Consider the following 25,979-nt stretch of genomic DNA (forward strand, 5'->3'; position numbering starts at 1 on the left):
TATCTATCTCCTATCTATCTATCTATCTATCTATCTATCTATCTATCTATCTCCTATCTATCTATCTCCTATCTATCTATCTATCTATCTATCTCCTATCTATCTATCTATCTATCTATCTCCTATCTATCTATCTATCTATCTATCTATCTATCTATCTATCTATCTATCTATCTATCGTCACAGACCCCCCAGTACAATGACCTCCCCCTTCTGGCCATTACTGTATTATTCCCAGCTATATATGATACCTCCATCTTTGTACATTACTTTATACCAGTCACCCTCACCAATACCTGCTCATCCCTTCCCAGCCGTGACATATGTTTTCTACGATATTGTTATATTCCCCTTTTTCCATATATTGTGAAATACAATGCAGTTTAAAGGTCTGAACAGGTTACATAACCCAAATACCTGAATAGCCAGCGTTAGATGAGAGTGTCCCCTTTAATGACAGCGTCAGTGAGAGCATCCCCTTTAAGGACAGCGTTAGTTAGAGCGTCCACTTTAAGGGTAGCGTCAGTGAGAGCGTCCCCTTTAAGGACAGCATCAGGAATTGACGGCACATAAGAGAACTTTGATTTTTAGAAGGATGTGATCAGACGGCACTTTTTGGACCAGAAGGTATCTAGATTAGGTGGCGCCTGTGGCTGACATTGACTGTGTGGGTGGTGCACAGTTCACATTGCAAAAGAAAGGTAAGCAGAAAGGTGATATTATTGTTCTCTCTCCTCTTTGATCTTCTATAATCCACAGTATGAGGTTTATTAACCTATACAAAATGCCCTATATTAGGGGATATACAGTAGATGGGGAAACCACTATCCATGCAATAAACAGTCGCCCATTTATTTAAATGGCCAGACGTAATACTCCATTTCTCCTCTAGTGGCCGCTATAGGGAAAATGAGCACTCCCTTGCAAGATCAGCAATTTGGTACCCAGATCGGAAGATGTTTGTGATCAGAAAACCCCATGAAAAAAAAACAACACACCGGTTTCCGATAATTGTATAGATGGTGTATAGATCTGACTACATCAGCAATTTTATTGAAGCATTTTTAACTTGAAACTCATATATTTAAAAGGATTTTCCACCATTCATTATTGTCTCAAAAGTCCCAAGGCCATCTTCCCCTTTCAAGTCCTGCCGCTTATTGTGGTCATATGGAAATCATCTTGAAAAGTTTTCACAGTCAATGACAGATCCCATTTTGTGGTATCAGCAGAGCTGGTCGCTGGTGGTGGTGACTATAGGGTGTACGGAGGTAGTGGTCAGACCTGGACTCTCTCTGCCACTTAAGGAGGCAGCCATGACTGACCTGTCCATCACTCCTTTCATAATGAAACCTGATGTCATGGAGCCATATTTAAAGAACTGGGAGGATGAACGTTTGAGGACCCTCTAAGTCCTCAACGTGATGGAGACCAAGGACCATGTGTCCTTGCACCCTCTCTATTATACTACTAGCATAAAAGGTAGGCACGGGCAGGGATTTCATGGGAGAGTAGGCACTTTAAGGAAAGCATTTATGTGGGCATCTGAGGTTGCTACTTATTAGGATATCTCAGGCAGGCATTTAAGGGGTTATCTGAGGCAGCATTTATGGGTGGGCTCTAAAGCAGGGACTTATGGGGGTATCTGAAGTCGACACATGGGGTTAAATAGGGGAAGCATAGGGACTCTGAAGTAGGTACTTATGGGGGTATCTGAGGTCGACACTTAGGGAGTTGTATGGGGTAGGCATTTTTGGGGGCTCTGAAGCAGGCACTGTTTGCAGTATCTGAGGTAGACACTTATGGAAATATCTCAGGTAGACATTGAAGGGGTTATCTGAGGCAGCGTTTATGCCCCCTCTGAAGCATGCACTTATGGGGGAATCTGAGGTCAACCCTTAGGGGGTCAAATGGGGGTAAAGGGCTCTAAAGCTGGCCCTTATGTGGGGATTTGAGGTAGGCACTTATATCAGGTACACATTTATGGGGGGCTCTGAAGCAGGTACTTCTGGGGGTATCTTAGGTTGGCACATATAGGGTCTCCTGAATCAGGCATTTATGGGGGCATCTGAGGTCAACACTTGTGAATTTATATGGGGTACCTGTTTGCTGTATCTGAGGTAGACACTTATGTGGGTAATTAGGAAGGCACATGGGGGTAAGCAAGGCAAGGACTCATGGCTACATTAGGATCTGGATATCACCTAAATGATGTTACCACATTGGACAGGGCTTGGATTATGTATAACCCTCCCTACACAACATCCCAGTCCCTGAGAGCACCTACCAATAATACAGCTCCCAGACCATGGTATACACTACAAATTGCTGTCATTCTGGTTAGCTCATGAATAACCTGACACATACATTCCCCTCTGTAGTGTCCCAGCACAGGTGTGCCACTAAGTTTCTATGCACCTGGGCGAAGTAACTCACTCAGGTTCTCACAGTGGGATGAAGGAGAAGTGTACTGTTTGTTTTTCCCACTAGGTGTCACTGTCTGTACAATCGACTTATTGTCTAAAGCACAGCTGAAGGAAGCATTGTGTTAAACTGTTGTATGTCACATGTGTGTTTTCAGCCTATTACAGGTGTTTTCCCTCCTTTCTTTCTCCTATCCTAGCTTTCCTTTCTCTACACCACGCAGCCCCACCAATCACAAGTAAGTTTAGTCTGCCCCTATAAAAGGTAGGTTAGTTCCTGGTGGGAGGAGGGAGGTGCTCAGGCCAAGACCCTCCTCAGGGACCAAGAAACACTAGCATGCAGAGCCAGACCCCTCAGGAGGAAGGACGTCCTCTGAGGCAAACCTTGTCCATGCCAAGGATACTCTCTACAATACACAGGGCAATATACCTGAGCTAGGTACTGACCCCAGTAGGACAAAGCAGCATGTAAGCCTACGTATCCCACTGTAACGCACCGCTATTCTGGGAAACCCTGGAACGTCTGCTTAACCCAGCGCAGGGACCTCGTACACTAGCAGGACGGGTAATCCGACACTATAGGGCATAAGGCGGTCAGATCAAAAAGGGATCTATAAGTACAAGTATCTTCTCCTCTTTTCTACTACCCTATCCCGGCAGAGCCCAAGATGCTCCACCACTCCACTCTACTCTTACTTACAAAGTCTAATACTACGACCCCTTTGCCTGCACCTGAAGTTATCACAGTCTTATTATTGTATTGCACTGAAGACTTTAAGTAAACAGACGTTATCCTCTTTAAGATACTAGACTCTGGTCTGTTCTTTCTGCACCCGCACCTACACACCAGGTTACACTTCGGTTATCCTAACCTTGACCACAGTGCCCGTTTGTCCGGGGGTGGGTTCCAACACCACTCCAGGCTACCGTGATAAGTGTCCAAGTGACCCTACACCCACAGAGCCGACACAACACCGGCATACGGCACCTCTATGGTCATAGTCGGCATAGTATACATAGGTGCCAAACCATCAGCATGCACTGGGACTATCTGCATCGTGTTATTTAACCCAGTTTGTGAAATCCTAAAGAACCCCTTTAACACTGAGGGGGCCTCCTGTTATCCTTTGGCCCCCGTGGCAGAAGTACAAGCTGTGATATCAGTGGGGCCAATGGAAGTGTCCAAGCCCAGTTTTATCTCCTCACCAGAAGATAACGGCTCCATTGCTCAAACCTTATACGTATTTGGAATCTCCTGTGTAGTTCCTCTGCGTCCCCTTAGCGGGGTTAATAAACCCAATTATTTCAGCCTTTCTTAATAGGTCATATGCTCCAGACTTCTAATCATTTCTCTGTCTGTCCTTTGGACACGCTCCAGTTTAACCACGTGTTTCTGGAGCTGCGGTGCCCAGAACAAGGCAAACGTTCCAAGCGAGGCCTAACCAATGCTGAGCCGAGTGGAAATGTTACTTCCCCGTGTTCTCCGGACAATGCCGCATTTAATACGTCGCTTTGATGTCCTCACACAACAGAAGGGGTGAGCGGACAGATGCAGCAGAGCCGAGGTTGTTTAACTCTTTTCAGGCCCAATTCGAGGGATGTGAACATCACAACTGCTACCTGTCTCATATATATATATATATATATATATATATATATATTTGAATGTTTTTGGTTACGTATAAGCCAATACTGCTAGGCCGTGAAGTAGACAGTGTATGGGCGGCCCCTCAGAGTAGGGGACTGCACACATTTGCTGGGTGAACTGGGGGCAATGCATACAGGGAGGCAGCCTCAGATTCCCTGCATTTGTTAAAGGGGTTATCCAGCCTTTTTCTTTTAAATCAACTGGTTTCAAAAAGTTATATAGATTTGTAATTTACTTCTATTTTAAAAAAAATTCCAGTCTTCCCATACTTATCAGCTGCTGTTTATCCTGCAGGAAGTGGTGTATTCAGGGCTCTCTGCTGCCACCTTTGTCCATGTCAGGAACTGTCCAGAGCAGTAGCAAATCCCTCTAGAAAACCTTTCTTGGACAGTTTCTGACATGGACAGAGGTGGCAGCAGAGAGCCCTGTGTCAGACTGGAAAGAATACACCACTTCCTGCAGGACAAACAGCAGGTGATAAGTATGGGAAGACTGGAGATTTTTAAATAGAAGTAAATTACAAATCTGTATAACTTTCTGAAACCGGTTGATTTGAAAGAAAAATATTTTAGCTTGATAACCTATCAATAAATCTGTTGTGGGACACAGGGGCAGAGATTAAAGTGTACATGTCACAAAAATATATATATTTTTTAAAAATAAACATGGGTTGTGATTGCAAGCGGTATTGCAATATACTCGCTTTATTTTTTATTTGTTTATAAAGTTTTCTATGTTTAAATTAACATTATAGATACGACCACTAGGTGTCTCCCTTCCTGTAAAACTGTGATCCATGCTCCCTCCGTGCTCACATTTGGTCTTTTCTCTGTTCAAAACAAGAGATCAAACACAGGAAGTCACAGTCCTTTGCCGCTCACAGGAAAGACACCTGTCCATCATGCAGGTTGTATATCACCTGAGGGCAATTAACAGGCTAATTATATTAACTTTTTCTAAAGGTTCATTTACACTGAAAGATTATCTGACATTATCTAAACAGAGATCAGGTCATAATGGAAAGTCTGAGATTTCTCCTCTTTTAAAATCCATTCCTGGTTTTGGCTTCAAATCTTTGGCAGATAATCTGTCAGATAATCTTTCTGTGTAAATGGACCCTAATTCTATTATCAGCTCTGCAGCTTACCAGGAGACAATGCTCTTTGTTATGTAACAATTCAGTCAATATAATGTCACTGTGTGGTTACAGGGGTTTTGGTGCTGTGTCACAGGAGAGCTGACCATACAATGCAGGCACCCGCAGGATTCTCTGCTGCTGAATGTGGATGCGCAGCAGCTATATACTAACTTGTCTTGCTCAGAAATGGCTGTTAATGAGTATCACAGTGCACAAAGGATCGGGACTTCCTGTGTGTGGTCATTTTTTTCCGAAGACCAAATATTGTCACAGATGGGAGCATGGGCCGCAGTTTGACAGGAAGGGAGACACCTAGTGGCCAAATATTTAATGTTAGGTTAAACATAGAAAGCTTTTAAGATCCATCGGTCGTAATAAATCCCCCACAGTGTACGCTGTGCCACTTAGTGTACAGGAACAGGGACTCCTACTTTTGACAGGAGTCCCTGCTCTTGTATGTACTGTCTGTAGTGCCCTATACTATTAACTGAAATTGACCCAAATGAATCTCGACAAATTTAATTTTTGGGGAAATTCAGAGCAAATTCGATTAGTTCAGAGTCAATTTGCTCCCATATTTATATATGTGTTGCAGTGAAATGATAGAATCAGGCATTTGATCAAATCACAAAGGGATCAAATCCTGGGAAATGATGAAATGACCGCGCCTAGGGAATTGATCAAATCACTCACCCCTTTCAGGGAAATGATGGAATGAACTCTATCATTTCCCCCTGCAACATAGAACATGCTTACCGTATCGCCTCTCTGCTCCCCATCCGCCTCCGCCGCCTCTCTGCTCCCCGTTCCACTCATTTCCCCTGCTACGCGCCTCCTGCTCCCCCAACCTATCTGCTTCGCTCCCTGCCCGTCCCTGCCGCCATATGCCTGCCGGGAGGTGTGCTGCTTTGCTCCCCGTACGCCTCCGGTCCCATCCGCCTCGCTCCGCCCTGCGACATGCCTCCTGCTCCCCCAGCCGGTCCACTCTGAATCTGTCTGCCCCAACGCGTATGCCTGCTGGGAGATGTGTCTCTCTGCTCCCCGTTAGCCTCCGGTCCCGTCCGCCGCCATATGCCTGCTGGAAGGTGTGCCGCTATGGTCCCCGTCAGCCTCCGGTCCCATCCGCCCCCCCCCTGCGACACTCCTCCTGCTACCCCGGCCTGTCCAATCTGCTCCCCGTCCGCCCCAACGCCGTATGCCTGCCGGAGGTGTGCCGCTCTGCTTCCCGTCCGCCGCCATATGCCTGCTGGGAGGTGTGCCGCTCTGCTTCCCATCCGCCTCCAGTCCCATCCACCATATACCTGCTGGGAGGTGTGCCGCTCTGCTTCCCATCCGCCTCCAGTCCCATCCACCATATACCTGCTGGGAGGTGTGCCGCTCTGCTTCCCATCTGCCTCCAGTCCCATCCACCATATACCTGCTGGGAGGTGTGCCGCTCTGCTCCCCATCCGCCTCCAGTCCCATCCACCATATACCTGCCGGGAGGTGTGCCGCTTTGCTCCCCCGTCCGCCTCCAGTCCCATCCACCATATACCTGCTGGGAGGTGTGCAGCTCTGCTCCCCATCCTCCTCCAGTCCCATCCACCATATACCTGCCGGGAGGTGTGCCGCTTTGCTCCCCCCTGTCCGCCTCCAGTCCCATCCACCATATGCCTGCTGGGAGGTGTGTCGCTTTGCTCCCCATCCGCCTCCAGTCCCATCCACCATATGCCTGCTGGGAGGTGTGCCGCTTTGCTCCCCCGTCCGCCTCCAGTCCCATCCACCATATACCTGCCGGGAGGTGTGCCGCTCTGCTCCCCATCCGCCTCCAGTCCCATCCACCATATACCTGCCGGGAGGTGTGCCGCTCTGCTTCCCATCCGCTTCCAGTCCCATCCACCATATACCTGCTGGGAAGGTGTGCCGCTCTGCTTCCCATCCGCCTCCAGTCCCATCCACCATATACCTGCTGGGAGGTGTGCCGCTCTGCTCCCCATCCGCCTCCAGTCCCATCCACCATATACCTGCCGGGAAGGTGTGCCGCTCTGCTTCCCATCCGCCTCCAGTCCCATCCACCATATACCTGCCGGGGAGGTGTGCCGCTCTGCTTCCCATCCGCCTCCAGTCCCATCCACCATATACCTGCCGGGGAGGTGTGCCGCTCTGCTCCCCAGTCCGCCTCCACCACCAAACATAGAGTCGGGAGACTCCTTGATCATTCATTCCATCATTTCCCTGAAGGGGATCAGGCACTTGTTCAAATTCCTAGGAAAATGATGGAACGGTGCGTTCATTCTATCATTTTTCGGGATTTGATCAAATCCCTGATTCTATCATTTCACTACAACATAAATATTAGGATAGACTAGTGAAGCATACCATACAACATATAGAAATATTCAGGGTTTTTTTTCAGGCATGCGCAGTGATATGATTTGAATTCCACTTGTGAATAAAAAAGTGAAACGTCAAACCCATCTCTGCCACGTCTGCATGTACATGGTGCACCTATCTGGCTTCTCAATCTTTGTTTTTCTTACTCACCAGCATAAGACGTTGTGACGCTACGTTGCAGTGAAAGCAAAGAGGAAAGGAAAAACATCCAGTGCTGGGAAGCCATAGATATGTTTACATAGTAAGTAACATGAACCCTGGGTTGAAGCTACTGGGGCCCAATGCACAAACCATACCTAGGCCCTCCACCTTATGTTATGTCACTATGGAGGCGGCACATATGGCTCCTATGCAGCCCTGCATAGAGGGACAAATGTGTGATCTAAACCAATCAGTTGTTTCCTTCCTACTCTCTCTCCCCTCTCGCAGCATGCAGTCTCTACGACACAACGGCAGCTGCTTCTCCCTCTTCTCCCCTCCTCACTGTATTTATACTGTTTTACACTAAACCAGGGGTGTCAAACTAAAATACACAATGGGCCAAAATTAAAAAATTGGACAAAATTGTGGGCCAACCTTGATATTTACTGTCAGGGTGGCGTGCGGACTTCACAATATTGTCCCATATGATAGCCCACCCAATAGTGCCCCATATAGTTGTCTACCCTCCAAATAGTGCTCCATATAGTGGTCAACCCCCAAGTGTCCCATATATTCAGCCAACAGTGCTCCATATTGTAGCTAGCCCTTCCAATAGTAACCCATATAGTAGTCAGCCCTCAATAATTCCCCAATATAGTAGTAAGCCCCCAATAGTACTCCATATTATAGACAGCCCTCCAATAGTGCCCCATATAGTAGTTAGCCCTCCCAATAGTGTCCCATATAGTACTAAGCCCCAATAGTTCCCCAATATAGTAGTCCCCAATAGTGCCCCATACAGTAGTCAGCCCTCCCAATAGTGCCCCATATAGAAGTCAGCCCCCAATAGTGCCCCATATAGTAGTCAGCCCCCAATAGTGCCCTATATAATAGCCAGCTCTCCCAAAAGTGCCCCATATAGAAGTCAGCCCACTAATAGTGCCCCATATAGTAGTCAGTTCCCAATAGTGCCCCATATAGTAGTTAGCCTTCCCAATAGTGTCCGATATAGTAGTCAGCCCACAATAGTGCTCTATATAGTAGCGAGTCCTCCCAATAGTGCTCCATATAGTAGTTAACCCCCAATAGTGCCCCATATAGTAGTCAGCCCCCCAATAGTAACCCCTTATAGTAACCAGCCCTCCCAATAGTGTTTCACATAGTAGCCAGCCCTCCCAGTAGTGTCCCATATAGTAGCCAGCCCTTCCTATAGTGTACTACTGATATAGTATTCTGGGATTGACACTACAGTTCCCACAATGGGAAACATTGCAGCTGATAAATATGACAAATTCCACAATGAGAAAGAGAGGAAGAGATGCTGCAGCTCCCACAGAGAGAAAGAGATGCTGCAGCTCCCACAGAGAGGGAAAAATACTGCAGCTCCCACAGAGAGAAAGAGATGCTGCAGCTCCCACAGAGAGGGAAAATACTGCAGCTCCCACAGAGAGGAAGAGATGCTGCAGCTCCCACAGAGAGGGAGAGATGCTGCAGCTCCTACAGAGAGGGAAAAATACTGCAGCTCCCACAGAGAGGGAAAAATACTGCAGCTCCCACAGAGAGGAAGAGATGCTGCAGCTCCCACAGAGAGGGAGAGATGCTGCAGCTCCTACAGAGAGGGAGAGATACTGCAGCTCCCACAGAGAGAGAGATACTGCAGCTCCCACAGAGAGAGAGAGAGAGAGATACTGCAGCTTCCACAGAGAGAGAGAGAGAGATACTGCAGCCCCTACAGAGAGAGAGAGAGAGAGAGATACTGCAGCTCCTACAGAGAGAGAGAGAGATACTGCAGCTCCCACAGAGAGAGAGATACTGCAACTCCCACAGAGAGGGAGAGATACTGCAACTCCCACAGAGAGGGAGAGATACTGCAGCTCCCACAGAGAGGGAGAGATACTGCAGCTCCCACAGAGAGGGAGAGATACTGCAGCTTCTACAGAGAGGGAGAGATACTGCAGCTCCCACAGAGAGAGAGAGAGAGATACTGCAGCTCCTACAGAGAGGGAGAGAAACTGCAGCCCCTACAGAGCGGGAGAGATACTGCAGCCCCTACAGAGAGGGAGAGATACTGCAGCCCCTACAGAGAGGGAGAGATACTACAGGTCCCACAGAGAGGGATATATACTGCAGCTCCTACAGAGAGGGATATATACTGCAGCTCCTACAGAGAGGGATATATACTGCAGCTCCTACAGAGAGGGATATATACTGCAGCTCCCACAGAGACTGAGAGATACTGCAGCTCCCACAGAGAGAGAGATACTGCAGCTCCCACAGAGAGAGAGAGAGAGATACTGCAGCTCCCACAGAGAGGGAGAGATACTACAGGTCCCACAGAGAGGGATATATACTGCAGCTCCTACAGAGAGGGATATATACTGCAGCTCCTACAGAGAGGGATATATACTGCAGCTCCCACAGAGACTGAGAGATACTGCAGCTCCCACAGAGAGGGAGAGATACTGCAGCTCCCACAGAGAGGGAGAGATACTGCAGCTCCCACAGAGAGGGAGAGATACTGCAGCTTTTACAGAGAGGGAGAGATACTGCAGCTGCTCCTTCCTCCCTCCTCTCATCTTTTCAATACTAATTTATATTGCAGATTTTAAGATATTCACATGTGTGGCCCATATAGTAAGGTAAATTAAATCTCACAATAAGGGAGAGACACTGCAGCTCCTGCAACAAGAGATATTGCAGCCACGTCTCCCTCCTCTCCTCTTCCTCCTATCCTATTCTTCCTGTTTCAAACTTAAAGGGAACTTGTCACCAAAACAATGCTACCTAAACTATCGCCATCATGTTATAGAGCAGGAAGAACTGAGCAGATTGATATATAACTTTGTGGGAAAAGATTCTGTATAACTTGTAACTTATTGATTCAAATCCCTGTTAGGAGTCCAGTGGGCGGTGTCACTCAATGGCAGGACTCTTTAGCATGGAAACAATCAATAAATGACAAGTTATACAGAATCTTTTCCCATAAAGATATATATCAATCCACTCAGCTCCTTCTGCTCTATAACATGATGCCGATAGCTTGGATAGCATTTTCATTGTGACAGGATCCCTTTAAAGGTTTTCTTAGGGAACACAGAATTTTCAGAACATGTACTGACAGCCTGCAGTCACGAAAAGTCGAGAAAGGCGTTACTTTCTCCTAACAAGTTCAGGTATTCACACGTACTCCTGATATGTTGGGATGTAATAAATCCCACAATTATCATCAGTAAGCATTGTTCCGACCATGACTGTAATCTATGGGGCCTCCGGGAAGAGTCCTTTGATTTAGTCGTCGACTTGCGGGGGTGACATGGCAACACAGTATAAGCATAAAGGTAAACAATCAGCAATGTTTCTCGTATACCGTGTATGATAGGGGCAGCCGTGACTTGACTCCAACAAACAGGACATACTTTCATAGCAACAAGGCTCGAGCACTAGTCATACAACCGTGATAGGAGTCGCTGTACGCTAGAAATATTTCAAGCGTTGAAAATATCTGGAAAATCCAGCTTCCTCCTTATAAGAAAGAGATCAATATAAAAGCAGCAGAACTTTGCTGGTATTTTACATTCCACAATTAACATTGTTTTCATAGATATAATGTAAACCCCCTTTCTTAAAGTGATTCTTACGTCTTTCTTAGCATTTAAAGGGAGGCAGGGGACTGTTTCAAAACCCAAAATCAAAATTTATTTCATTGTGCACTGATATTGTAGATGTAGACATTAGCTCCCCCTAGTGGCGACTGCAGGTAGTCAGAATTTTATTATTTCACTCTTTATCAGTAGATTTGGAAATGATGTAGTGTAAAAAGGGTGGATATTAGAATTAAAGGGGTAATTCCATGATTTAAACTTACTACCTATCCGAAGGGTAGGGGATAACTAGCTGATCAATAGGAGGTGTGACCACTAGGACCCCCACAGATCAAGAGAACGGAGGCCCCTTGTCCCTTGATAGCACTCCAGTGTCCCACTCACTCGGACAGCAAGACTTACATTAATCCTCTCTAAAGCAATGTTGTTCAATGTCCCTGCAGTGCCACCACAGGAGAAATGAAGTATTACACATTGTTAATTTAAAGGGGAACCTCCTGTGATTTTTTTTTCTTTCAGATCAATTGGTGTCAGAAAGTTATATAGATTTGTAATTTACTCGTATTTAAAAATCTTAAGTCTTCCAGTACTTATCAGCTGCTGTATGTCCTACAGGATGTGGTGTATTATTTCCAGTCTGACACGTTGCTCTCTGCTGCCACCTCTGTCCATGTCAGGAACTGTCCAGAGCAGAAGCAAATCCCTATAGAAAACCTCTCCTGCTCTGGATAGTTCCTGACATGCACAGAGGTGGCAGCAGAGAGCACTGTGTAAAAATGAAAAAAATAGGGCCAGTTTCCCTTACACCATGTTTGATAAATCTCCCCCAATATTTTCAAAAAACAGCGCCACCCTCACTCAGAGGCCTCAATTGCAATACCAGGCCCAGCCAATCAGCTGGTTTGAGAAAGTTATATAGATTTATAGTTTAATTCTATTGAAAAAATATTTCAAATATATCCCATATTTATCAGCCGCTGTATGTTCTGCAGGAAGTGGTCTAGTCTTTCCAGCCTGACACAGTGCTCTCTGCTGCCACCTCTGTCCAGAGCAGGAGAGGTTTTCTATGGGGATTTGCAGTTCCTGTCACGGACAGAGGTGGCAGCAGAGAGCACTGGAAAGGATACACCACTTTCTGCAGGACATACAGCAGCTGATAAGTACAGGAAGACTTGAGATTTCTAAAAAGAAGTGAATTACAAATCTATATAACTTTCTAAAACTTGAGTTGAAATAAAACCATTTCTGCTGGAGTTCCCCTTCAGGGTGCGTTCACACCTACAGGATCTGCAGCAGATCCGCAGCAGATCTAATGGTGCAGATCCGCAGCAGAAAATAAGCTGCGGATCCGGTAAGTGTGAATGTACCCTTAAAGTTTTTCATGTTTCTCATTCACAAAGTACTCGTCCGGCCTCCCCGACTTCTTTGTGTTTTGCGTAAGCCCTCTAGTCCGTGCATTGTCGATACGGATTTGGTGGCCGCCTTGGATGACTGGAAGTCGGATGCGTCCTTTGTTGGACTAGATAAGATCTGGATGACGGAGCAGGGGGAAGACACCAATTATTCTAGGTATTAATTTTGGAGAATGCAATGGAAGGGAAGAAGGGTCGGCCTTATCTACCTGCAGATAGCTCCCAGGGAACATACTTGGAATTCCTCAGGGCAGAGGATCAGAAGGCGAGCTGGGACCCATTGTCCGTCCACCTCTGATCTGAGCTTTAATGGCTTAGTGAAGGAAGTATTTAGAAGTTATGGAAATATCTGTGTCAGGTCGTATCCTTTTGTCTGGCTTGAATCATCGCCTGGGAGGCAGGGCACCACAGGAATCCGACTCACTGCGAGGGTCAATGGTTACATGGGATGAAGACATCTGTCTGATCTTTCCAGAGGCTCACGAGAAGGATTCGGTTGCGTCGTCACCTTTAGATGTAAACACTTCTATAGGCGAGAAAAGTTGCTTCCTTTGATAATTGGCTCCATTGAAATCAATGAAAAAGGTGTCATGTGACTGCGCTGCTTGAATAACACAATGTGGCGCAAATGAAGAGGCGCTACTTGACACCGGTGTATTATAAGGACCCAGTACATATTAGTCAAAAGTCACCATTTTTGGTGGGGCCAGCCGACCGTCTAATGCAGGGATGGGGAACCTTCGGCCCTCCAGCTGTTGCAAAACTACAACTCCCATCATGCTTGGACAGCCAAAGCTTCGCGTTGGCTGTCCAAGCATGATGGTAATTGTAGTTTTGCAACAGCTGGAGGGCTGAAGGTTCCCCATAGAGCCTACCAACTCTGCTCATTCCTTCTTAACCTCTTAAGGACCGGGCCACTTTTCGTTTTTGCGTTTTCGTTTTTTCCTCCTTAAAAGGCCATAGCACTTGCATTTTTCCACCCAGAAACCCGCATGAGCCCTTATTTTTTGCGTAACTAATTGTACTTTGCAATGACAGGCTGAATTTTTGCATTTGGTACACTACGAAACCAGAAAAAAATTCAAAGTGTGGTAAAATTGAACAAAAAAATGCATTTCTTTTATTTGGGGGGTATTTGTTTATACGCCATTCACCCTGGGGTAAAACTGACTTGTTATATATGTATCTCAAGTCGTTACGATTACAACGATATGTAACATGTATAACTTTTATTGTATTTGATGGTCTGTAAAAAATTCAAACCAATGTTAACAAATATATGTCACTTAAAATCGCTCCATTCCCAGGCTTATAGCGCTTTTATCCTTTGGTCTATGGGGCTGTGTGAGGTGTCATTTTTTGCGCCATGATGTGTTCTTTCTATCGGTACCTTGATTGCGCATATACGACTTTTTGATCGCTTTTTATTACAATTTTTCTGGATTTGATGCAACCAAAAATGCGCAATTTTGCACTTTGGTATTTTTTTGCTCTTACGCCATTTACCGTGCGAGATCAGGAATGTGATTAATTAATAGTTTGGGCGATTACGCACGCGGAGATACCAAACATGTTTATTTATTTATTTACTTTTATTTAAAACATGGGAAAAGGGGGGTGATTCAGACTTTTATTGGGGAGGGGGCTTTTTACTAATAACAACACTTTTTTTTTTTTTTTTTTTTTTTTTTTTACACTTATACTAGAAGCCCCCCTGGGGTAAGGGTTATTCCCCCCTGGGGTAAGGGTTATTCCCCCTGGGGTTAGGGTTATTCCCCCTGGGGTTAGGGTTATTCCCCCCCTGGGGTTAGGGTTATTCCCCCCCTGGGGTTAGGGTTATTTCCCCTGGGGTTAGGGTTATTCCCCCTGGGGTTAGGGTTATTCTCCCATGGGGTTAGGGTTATTCCCCCCTGGGGTTAGGGTTATTTCCCCTGGGGTTAGGGTTATTCCCCCCCTGGGGTTAGGGTTATTCCCCCCCTGGGGTTAGGGTTATTTCCCCTGGGGTTAGGGTTATTCCCCCTGGGGTTAGGGTTATTCTCCCATGGGGTTAGGGTTATTCCCCCCTGGGGTTAGGGTTATTTCCCCTGGGGTTAGGGTTATTCCCCCTGGGGGACTTCTAGTATAAGTATACTGATCTCTCATTGCGATCTATGCTGTATACTTATACAGCAAAGATCAATGAGATCGGCACTCGGATGCTTTCGGCTACTGCAGCCGCAAGCATCCGAGTGCCGAGCCGGGATCAGAGCCATTTTGGCGGAGACCCCGGCCAGAGCAGGATGTGTGGATCGCTCCACCCCATCAATCGATCCACCCCACTAGACACCAGGGAAGAGCTGCGTCCGGTAATCGAGTCAGGAGGTCCCCATACACAATAGACAATTGGCCAGTCCCACCATCATTGACTTCTCTCTATCAACATGGGGAAATTTATCCTTCTAATATCTTACAGACAGGGCCGGCTCCAGATTTTTGCGGGCCCTGGGGCGACAGAGCCTCAACGAGCCCCTCATCCATTCACTATTCACCCATCATCCACACACTATGCGTAATCACTTGACACCACTAACATACACAAACACACATTACTGACACGCTGACTGACACAGACACTGACTGACTGACATTGACTTACTGACTAATACTGACTGACTGCCACTTACAGCTCAGTCTTCTCTCTCTTCCTCTCTGTTGCTGCTCTCCACACTGTGAGTTTAAGGACCTTCAAGTCATGTGACCAGGTCCTTCACCCTTTTCCCTCTCTGTGCAGGCCCTGCTCCATCTCCTGTGTCTTCTGATGTTCAGCCCCTCACCCTGCACTACAGTGAGCAGGCTGAACATTAGAACACCGGACCCCTCTCCCTCTCTGGGCTACTAGAGGTGATGTGGGCCCCCGGCACTTGCCCGTGTAAGCCCTGTGCTGACGCCGGCCCTGCTTACAGTCTAAACTGCACAATTGAGAACACATGCACGCCTGGCTTAGGTGGTCCTGTCTGTGTATGGGGTATCAGACGAGAAGGATTCAGCTATCAGATATTGAAGGGGTATGACCTACTTTAAGAATCTCAGGTTGTATAAACAATGGAGGCAGCCATACCCCTTGCATAATGTTTCAGGCCATGTTCACATAACGTATGTGCTGTATAAATTACAACCGTTGTTGGGAACGGCCAAAGCGTATACACATAGAACATGTCAGTTCACACAATGGAGCATGCGGCTCCAGCCACACGCCCCATTGTGTGCAGTGGTGAATTGGGATGCGCATCTGAATTCACCAGAAGTGAAGATTATACGTTCGGTACTGCAGCACCGGCCGGGATGATCTTCAGTAACACCATCACAGAACGGCCGGAGTTATACTTAGTGTGAACATGGCCTCATTGTGTTTATTTTATTTACTAGAGAATGTATATGACATTTTTTATCATGTTTTACATATGGGAACATCCCGTACTTATACAGCGGTGAAGAACGAATTCCCCAAGTCACATTAAGTAACCTTGAAGTCTTCGGAGGAACATCTGCCCTGCTTCCTCTTTAATAGCAGATAATCTGCAATCATTTTCTTCTGGCGCTGTCATATTCTTGGACATACTCAGGCGTTTTTTTTTTTTTTTTACACTTCAGTCCCACCCCACCCATTTCTTGCCCTTTCGGTTTCCTGGGCTGACTGCATTGCTGACCGATTTCTAACAATTGATGGACTGTGATGAAACAGTCTCCTTTGGAGAAGAGGTTAACTTTGTGCAGCGTAACCGACCTCTTCTGCATTCGGACTGTATGTGTTCTCGTCTTGTCTGTTTTCTTCTCATCTGTTTTGCAGTTTTGCGCAAAAACAAAACAAAAAAAATAACAAAAATTGCTATTTTAACCATCTGGCTCTATAGGACCTAAAAATTTTCCATGTATTAATCTATGTTCACAGAGTAAAGACCCTTTAAGATAGCTTGACACTCTCTGTAGACGAGCAGGGATCTCGTAGATCGGCAATCGTTGGCTAAGTCTATATTGTCAACTAAGGGGCCTATTCCACAAAGCGATTTTTCAACGATTAACGATAAACGATCTCGAACGACCGCTATTGCGAACGACCTGAAATCGTTCACCCTATCACACGGAACGATGATTGTTACTTATCATCGTTCTTGCGGTCGTCTTGTCGTCGCTATTGTGTTAGTCATTAGTCAAACGACATCTCATTCAATGCGAACGAATGATCAACGATAAAAATCGGGCCAAATTCTTTAAAACTACCAACGATTTTTCGTTGGTTGCTTAATCGTCTGCTATTACACTAAACGATTATCGTTCAAATCTGAGCGATTTAATGACTTTTCGAACGATAATCGTCCCGCGAAATCGGACCCTAAGGCTGGGTTCACGCTATGTTTTTCATCCTTTTTAAAAAAAAAACGGATGGAAAAACTGAGGCATTTGTGTGCATCAGTTTTCATCCGTTTTTTCATTGACTTTCATTATAAAAAAAAAAAAAGGATCAAAATGCATCCGTTTTTTTAATGTACACAAAACGTGGTCGACCACATTTTTGTGTACGCTGAAAAAACTGATGCGTTTTGATCTGTTTTATTATTATTATTTTTTAATAATGGAAATCAATGGAAAAACGGATGCAAACACGGATTAAAAACTGTAGTGTGAACCCAGCCTAACAGACGAATGACCTTTGGATGGTTTGTTTCATCCTTCATTGGCCGCAGATCCCCTATTATTTGAAACGGACAACATGAAACAATCAGAGATCACTGATCAGCACAATTACACAGGGAGATATCGGCTTGTTCAGCTAATAATCACTCTTTGTAATAGCACTCTAAAGGCCCTATTCCACGGAACGATAACGGCCATATTTGGCCGATATCGGCCGTTATGGCCGATAATCGTTCTGTGTAATAGAAGGCAACGATCAGCCGACATGATTCATACAGCAAAGATCTGCTGCCATTACTCCGAGGAATAGGAGCGGCAGCAGCAGACGGCTGCCATATGCTATGGGCTGCCAGGACGATCTAGCAATTACCCAGGCACCTCCCTGTGCCCCCCCCCCCCCCCCCCGGACTCACCCGCTCGCTGCTGCCGCGTGTAATTTCAGCAGAAGCGAGCAGGAAACAAGGAGCAAACAAGCGCTGACAGCGCTTGTTTGCTCCTCATAGTCGCGCCAGGGAATAGGGGCTATACATAACATTAATTATCTTGTAAACATCTCAAGTTGCAGCCTCCAGAGCTGCATTCATAATTCTAGATGCATCAATGCTTAAATCTCCCAGTATTAAATGTCTATTTAATATGTGTTATAAGCATCTAATTGGTTTCGGTTCTACCTCGTGGACCACCAATAATTACAAAATCAAGTGGCTGCCTACATGCTTGGTCATATACCTTTCACTCCCTTTGAAACTTCTAAAGAAGATACAAAAGTATAGGATACGGAGGTTGAGCATGCATGATGATGCTCCAGTTATTTGAGAGATCATGGTGGTCTCAGAGGTTGGACCCCCACTGACCAAATAATTATCCTGTGGATTAGTTTAAATGGAAAAATCAAAATGTTGGAAAAAAAGAACCCTCTAACTACACAGAGGCTCAGCTAAACTGTTTGGGGCGTGTCTGACAACAAGCTTGTAGTCAGATTCTAGTGATAACCAGAAGAATTAAGAATGCAGTTCTAGATTCTGACTAGTACTCTACATCAGTACGAGATAAATAATTGCCCATCAATTGCATGTTACCTTGTTCTCCAGGATGGGTTGGACAACACAAAACCTTAGTGTTTAACCTCTTCATACTCTGGAGGTGATCTGTTCTCGAGAAGGACGACACAACATGAAAAGAACAGTCAAACTCCAAGGACAAACTGCCGTGATCAAACCCAGCAATCAGTTCTGCCATGCGACAATTGATGGACAATTACTTATCTAGTACTGATCCAGAGTACTAGTCAGAGTTTAGAGCTGCATTCAAAATTCTTCTAATTGTTCCTGGTAACAGACTACAAGCCTGTTGTCAGACACACCCCTAACAGGTTTTTATTTTATTTTTCTAAACAAGGTTGAGGGAGGGAATTAAAATATAAAGGGGCATTTGTGTATATGATAGGGGTGGTCATGGAGTAGTTGTGTTGGGGATGAGATAGTTAAGACTTGTTTACGGGTTACAGCTGGTGCAGGGTCTGGGCACAATGAGGTGACCCCCATGGCCTGGACTAGGTGGCATTGGATTGCAGCATGGCACTGATTGCATGTGCCAGGTTGACATAGACCTCAGTGGGCATTATCTATCTACCTCCTATCTAACTCCGATCTATCCATGTAATGGATTTTTTTCATCCACATATTTATCACTGAGATTACTTGGAGAATTTCTTATCCGGAAAGACTCAGCAGTATAAGCTTTATTCTACATTTTTTAATGACTGCCAGATGGAAGCTCTTGGTGTACAACCTTGAACTCACTTCACTCTGTGTAACTTTAAGTTTAGCCAAGATTACTATACCTTGTATCAAACCCAAAAATGTGGCTGTGATATTGCTTAGGAATCCTCTTGTTTAGTATTAGAGGTGGAAACGTGTTAGATGCGGCGTGGGGGACTCGCAGTTTGGGAAAGCACATCCAGTAATGTCCGGGGAAAAGAAAACACATAATCCCGAGATTCTCAGTTCAGAACATTCACTGTAGGTTGTGGTCCCCTAGGAAGAAAACAATCTGAACAGTTTCCTTTCATTTAGAGGATAGTTCTGCCACGCTCTACTTAAAGGGGTTATCCCAAAATTATTGCTTATCAGCCAAGCACAGGGATTTGGGAAGGTCTGACTTCTAGAACTCACAGGAGAACAGGAGTCCCTTGTTCCACAATTGAGTAAAACATGTACACTGCGGACCCCCTCATTGATGGCCTAGAGCAGAGACGAGAAACCTTCGGCCCTCTAGTTGTTGCAAAACTACAATTCCCATCATGCCTGGACAGCCAAAGCTTTAGCTTTGGCTGTCCAGGCATGATGGGAATTGTAGCTGGAGGGTCGAAGGTTCCCCATCCCTGGTCTAGAGGTTGAAGACCATTGTTTCAATTCTTTTTTGGTTTTCCAACTCTTCTTTCAAAGTAATACTTGATTCTAATGGGCACAGTGTCATTCCACAAGACTTAAAGGGATTTCTCCTCAGTCACTGCTCATCAATCACTGATAAGTGTCTGCACCGATCAACTGTTTGGCAGCCGCACTTCACAGTAAATGGGGCTGGAAGCAGTTTGTGTAGTGGTGGTGACCTGTAACTGCAGCTAGGGATGGTCCGAACCCTCCGGGTTTCGGGTTCGTATGAACCCGAACGCTCGGCATCAGATTCCCGCAGTCTGCCCGCTCCGCGGAGCGGGTGGATACAGCGGGAGGACCGCTTGGAAAACTGGGATACAGCCTATGGCTATGGCTGTATCCCAGTTTTCCAGGCGGTCCTCCCGCTGGATCCGCCCGCTGGACGAATCATTACCGAGAGTTCGGGTTCGTACGAACCCGAACCGAACTCGGCTCGGACCATCCCTAACTGCAGCACCTCCCCGATTAAAGTGAATGGCAGCTGAGCTGCAGTAACCAGGAACGACCACTACACAGTGAACAATGACAAACCGCCTCTGGCCCGATCGCTGTGTAGTGCAGATACCAACCAGCTGGTTGGTGGAGATGGTGGATGTTTCCAACCCGTTGATCCTGAAGACATTTCATCAATCTATTTTGGATGGAGAACCCCTTTAAGGCCTTTTTAGACAATCCGATGCTGCTACAATGACGAGTGCCAATCTCAGCGATCAGCACTCTTTTGCTGAGCCTTTACAAGGTTTGATCAATCGTGTGTCCAGACAACCCCTTCCTTCATGGCGCCCTATAACTCCGTCCTTCCATTATCTGTTTTAGGGTGGTATTACAAGGGAAGATTTTTCGTTGATTAACGATAAACAGTCTGAAACGACCGATATGATGAACAATCTTAAAATGTTCACCCTATTACACAGTACGATGATCGTTACATATGGTCGTTCTTGTGCTTGTTCTTTCCTAGCTGATAGACCAGGGACCAAACAACATGTTATTACACGATTTGTGAAGATCACGATTACGATTTGTGAAGATCAACAATGAAAATAGGTCCAGATTCTATTAAAAAGAACACTGCAGAGACACCATCACATGTCTCGACGTCAGTGAACTAGCCAGACCTTCCCTCCGGGAAGGAACAACCAAGCCAAAGCGTTCTCCAGTTAAGGAAACCACCTCAGCAAGGTATCCATCCACAGACAGCTGTTTCGGGGTTTTTGCCCCTCATCAGTGTGGAGTAGGTTTCTGGCTAGTGGGAGCAATGACTAGTAAGTGCATGCAAAAGGACGCTGGTTGACCTCAGGGAGATCAACCAAAACACCGCAGAGACACCATCACGTGTCTCAACGTCAGTGTATTCTAGAACATTGCCCCCTGGGAAATCAAATATGCAAAAGAACACTGCAGAGACACCATCACATGTCTCGACGTCAGTGAACTAGCCAGACCAGACTAGGTCTGGCTAGTTCACTGACGTCGAGACATGTGATGGTGTCTCTGCAGTGTTCTTTTGCATATTTGATTTCCCAGGGGGCAATGTTCTAGAATACACTGACGTTGAGACACGTGATGGTGTCTCTGCGGTGTTTTGGTTGATCTCCCTGAGGTCAACCAGTGTCCTTTTGCAGATTCTATTAAACGCTCAATGATTTCTTGTTGGTTGTGTAATCGGTGCCTGATATTACACTTAACGATTATTGTTCAAATTCGAATGACAATTTTTCGAGCAATTATTTTCCCGTGTAATACGGCCCCTAAGCAGGATGACGTGCAACCAACAACGACAATTTTAATGGCCACATAAAAGATCAAATTCTTCGTCCACGGACCACTGGCCCTCTTTCATGGAATGGATACTGGACATAAGGAACGCTCAATTGTCCTATAATCAGCCCGATTACAAGAACTCTTTAGGTTTTGGTTCACCTGAAGATGATGGCGGACTGATCCTAGTCATCTGATTATTTCAAGTTATCGCAGTACTGTCCTGTCTTGCTTCACATTTACCGGCATCACAAGTGATATCAGTAAAGTTTCAGTCTGTATAAACCATCGGTTGACTGATCAGACTGAAACAATAAAAAAGTCCCAAAGTCATACGGGGAGCAGACGTCTCCAATATACCCCCCACACGGCAAACAATGACTAGATACAATGAAAGACTGTCTATAGGTAATGCCCAATATAAAGTCCCATTGGGACTGGTTTTATCTAAATGAGCGGGCTTAGACTTTTGATTATAGATGAGAAAACCTCAAGCATGCTCGGCTTCATCCGAACACTCAGCATTCGGCTACCAGTTGCTGAAGAAGCTGGATGCAGCCCTAAGGCTTCCTGAAAAGCATGGATACAGCCATAGTCCATAGGTTGTATCCATGTTTTTCAGTCTCTGCAGCCTCTGATTGGCTAAGAGGCTAACAGGTTGCTGAGACGCTGAAGGACCAGGAAGCTGCGAAGCACAAGAGAGAAGACCGGGAGTAGGGAGAGGTAAGGTCTCAGCTGTTTGGGCAATCGTTAGCCGTCAGCCACGCATCGCATTAAAGGTAGCGATGTACAGTCGGCACCCGACGATTTTAGGTCCAAACCTAAACCAACGACCAGCTGATGATCGTTGTCATTGGCTGATCGTTGTCTCTATTACACGGAGCGATAATCGGTTAAATTGGCCCGATTTGGCAGACTATCGGTCTGTGTAATAGGCTCCCAGCATAAATGGTGGACACAGCTCACGACCAGTGCTCTAGCCTCTCTCTATGGAGCCGCTGAGCACATCACTCATTCTGGCGACAGCTTTGTTCCCAATCTTGGCCTTGGTACGGGATCAGAAGCTACGAATCAGCTTCTTATCCCTCATCCTTTTGATTATTACAGTAGATGGGAATACCCTTTAAGATCACCTAAGTCTATAGAGAACAAGCCGCGTTGCGTTATGGAAGATGTAGTTTTTGCATAGTGCATTACACGTTCCTGCCTTATGTAGCTGATTGATTCTTGGAAGCTGAATTATGAAAGCTGCTCTGGATGTTATCAGAGTAAAGCACACTATATAACATCAGTAAATTACTGGTAATACACATGTATACAGTGCGACCTCTGATTCCTGCAGAAAATATTTCCTGCAGTAAGTGAGATCCACCAATGCGCCTGACATGAAACATTCCGGCCCAAAGTGCAAATTATCTTTATTTTCTTTCATATTTCATGACTTACTGGAACAATGAAATGGTAAATGTTTGAAGTGAAGGTGCAGAGGATTGCCCTGGAATTTATGAGTAATTATGTTATCTCAGTTCATAGCTTTAACCTTCATAGCTTCATATCATTGCCGGTAACCACCCTCGTACAGCTGCTCTACACGCTCCTCTCCCCTAAACCTGGGGTAGACAATGAATTCCCAGAATGCACTGCATTCCGTCCCTCTTCAATTTTGTCTTGTGCTCCTTCAGCATTCACAGCAGCATTCAAACTTCTGCAAAATTCCTGTTAGATCTTAGGATATATGACCCCCCCCCCCCCAAATGTTTTTAGTACTTATATGGGGTATGCTTTAGCATTAAAGTGTCACTGTCGTTTACATTTTTTTGCAGAAATCAATAGTCCAGGCGATTTTAAGAAACTTTGTAATTGGCTTTATTAGCCGAAAAATGCATTTTTATCATGAAAAAGCAGTTTGAAGCTCTCCCCCCTGTCTTCATGGTTTTCTATGGAGAGGGGAGGGGTGGAGGGAGATGAGGCACCAAAACAGGACAACAAAGAGTTAATTTACAGCTACATCACCAGGCTATCTCCTCTGAAGTCAGCACTGACCTCTCTGACCTCTGAATACCAGCTTTCACACAGGTCCCACTGTGTAATCCTTTGTTCTCTGCTGGTGACTAGTCTTCCTCCTCCCCCCCTCCCCTCTCCATAGGTTACACAGGGCATGACTGATGTAAAAGATTCGAGATTTCCTGATAATGAGCAGTGGATGAGAGAGAGGAGGGGGGGGGGGGACCTTGGGAAAGTCTTTTTGAATGCAGATAATGGCATATTTGCCTAATAAACCCAATTACAAAGTTTCTTAAAATTGCCTGTACTATTGATTTCTTTAAAATAAATAAAAAAAATAAAAAAGTCACATTTTAAGGGTATGTTCACACTGAGCAAATTCGGCGGAATCCTGCCGTGTTCAGTGTCCTGTAGTGAGTGAATGGGAGGGCGCACGCGCGTCCGCTTTCTTCCCGCTCCGCTCAAAGAATTGACATGTCACTTCTTTAAGTGGAGAGCCACAGCAGCGGAGGAGTGCACGCTCTCCCATTGACTGCAATGACACACTGAGACAGGCAGGATTCTGCAGCGGAATTCCGCCTGTTTTACTCAGTGTGAACATACCCTAATAAAAATAATTCCACTATTGACCCTTCATAGGGACTACAGATGAGCATGTTTGAGTCTATTTAATCCTGGAAGTTAGATGCTCTCTAGGGCCGCCTAAAAAACATGGCTGCATCCAACTTCAGCCAATGCCGAGACTTCCAGGTTTGGATGGACTTGAGCATGCTCGAGTTGCCCTCATCTCTAATTGAGTCCATTAGAAATTTGGAGAAAATTTAGAGAAAGCCCCTACAAACATGTGCACCCTTGTATCAGTACTCATGCTGGTACTGTCTATGGGGCAGAGCTCCATTCAACCACTGCCCAACAGTGTTTTGTGATTTGGGGCATTTCTGCCTGGTTTGGGGACACTACCGGGACAAGGCTTACATATCCCAGTAGCTTTTCAGCAGCAAGTGCTATTTCATGGACAGACAGCGAGCAGGGAGCAGTGCGATGGGCCGCGGAGAAGAGCAGGAGGGACTGTCCAAACAATCATTAGATCGTGTGGGTGGCCCATTGAAGTCAGTGATGGACTGCTGCTGCCGCTCCTGTTAGACAGGACGGCATACTGCAGACCGTCACTGACATGATCAGGACCTTTTTGCATGTTGAAAGACCACGATCAGCCGACATTGTGCATGTCGGCTGATCTTTGCCTTTCAACATGGGCTATTACACAAAATGAGGGGGTTGCAGTGTCTGTATGTATGAGCCGATCTTAGATGCTAATGGGGGGGGGGGGGGTTAACCGGGGGGGTCAGTGCTGCAGCTAGTACCAAGGAGACAGGCCAAGCCTTGCTGCACAGGCCCCATAGCAGTTGCGTGGTCTGCCTCCATGGTAGCTACTCCACTGCTGACAACATTGTCCTAGTGAAGTCAGTGGGCCATTTTCTGACATTAAATGCAGGGGTGGTCTCCAGCTGTAGTGAAAGACACCATGCAGATTGGGGTTGTAGTTCTGTATAGCCCCAGGTTGAGAGTATTGTAATCTCCCGTGCACTTTATACACAGAGCGCCTTCTTTTCATGCCTGCAATTCTCCTCCTGTTAAACATCTTAACACGTTCGCCGCCAGCAAGGAAGAATGTAGCATGTGGACGGAGCGCCGGGACAGAATGGGTTAATCATTGGCCCATTGAACAGCTCAGCCGCCGTCTCTTTGAAGTGATATTTAGTAGTGTAAAGTTCAGGGCTACTGCGGAGATTAAAGATCCGAGCGGCGGACATATCTGCAAATTGCAATGCACAAAAGGTGCATAAAATCCAGAACTCCTGGGAATCGGTCAAAACTGTGAAATTACCTTGATCCAAGGATTCTTACAATATTACAAGTGCTGGAAATCTATCTGGGCCGTGATAAGCTGCTCACAGCTGAAGATTCGGGCTGGAAAACAAAGTAGCAATTTATTTATACAGGCACCGATCATTTTTTTTTTCCTTTTATGCTTTTTTTTTATAGACATTCCTTTTATTTTACAGTTTGACTGTTGTCTATATCCTTCTCAGCACATGCGTGTATATTAGGAGATGTGAGTGTATGTGTCTAGTGCATAGTTCTTGGGACTCAATCACCTCCCTGATCCACCTATATATTTACCCATTCGACTTGGTGTGCATGTGTTCTGAATGGAGAAAGCTGCTGCCAGAGAATAAAATAAGCTGCCCAATCCTCCTCGTCCCCGACATCTGCCATCGGAGAGAGGTCACCAGGTAAATTCGATGGTTGGCTGATCATGACAAAATTGGAGTTTAAAGGGGTTGGCCACTTTATAGTAAAATAGGTC

At 45.8% G+C, this 25,979-nt stretch overlaps 1 protein-coding gene and 1 long non-coding RNA gene across 2 annotated transcripts in view; one reads left to right on the plus strand and one right to left on the minus strand.

Annotated features, from left to right (window-relative positions):
- CCND2 (cyclin D2) overlaps positions 1–442 on the minus strand; it is a 63,593-nt gene extending 63,151 nt beyond the window's left edge. Inside the window, exon 1 of the mRNA XM_069968481.1 lies at positions 418–442. The gene's annotated coding sequence lies outside the window, so the exon portion shown is untranslated. The remainder of the gene's footprint in view (positions 1–417) is intronic.
- Positions 443–7,734: 7,292 nt separating this feature from the next.
- The window catches only part of LOC138789731 (uncharacterized), a 68,599-nt gene continuing 50,354 nt past the window's right edge, over positions 7,735–25,979 (plus strand). Inside the window, exon 1 of the long non-coding RNA XR_011362778.1 lies at positions 7,735–7,823. This is a non-coding gene — a long non-coding RNA (uncharacterized lncRNA). The remainder of the gene's footprint in view (positions 7,824–25,979) is intronic.

The sequence above is a fragment of the Dendropsophus ebraccatus genome, chromosome 1 (genome assembly GCF_027789765.1).
Source record: "Dendropsophus ebraccatus isolate aDenEbr1 chromosome 1, aDenEbr1.pat, whole genome shotgun sequence".
NCBI classification, from domain to species: domain Eukaryota; kingdom Metazoa; phylum Chordata; class Amphibia; order Anura; family Hylidae; genus Dendropsophus; species Dendropsophus ebraccatus.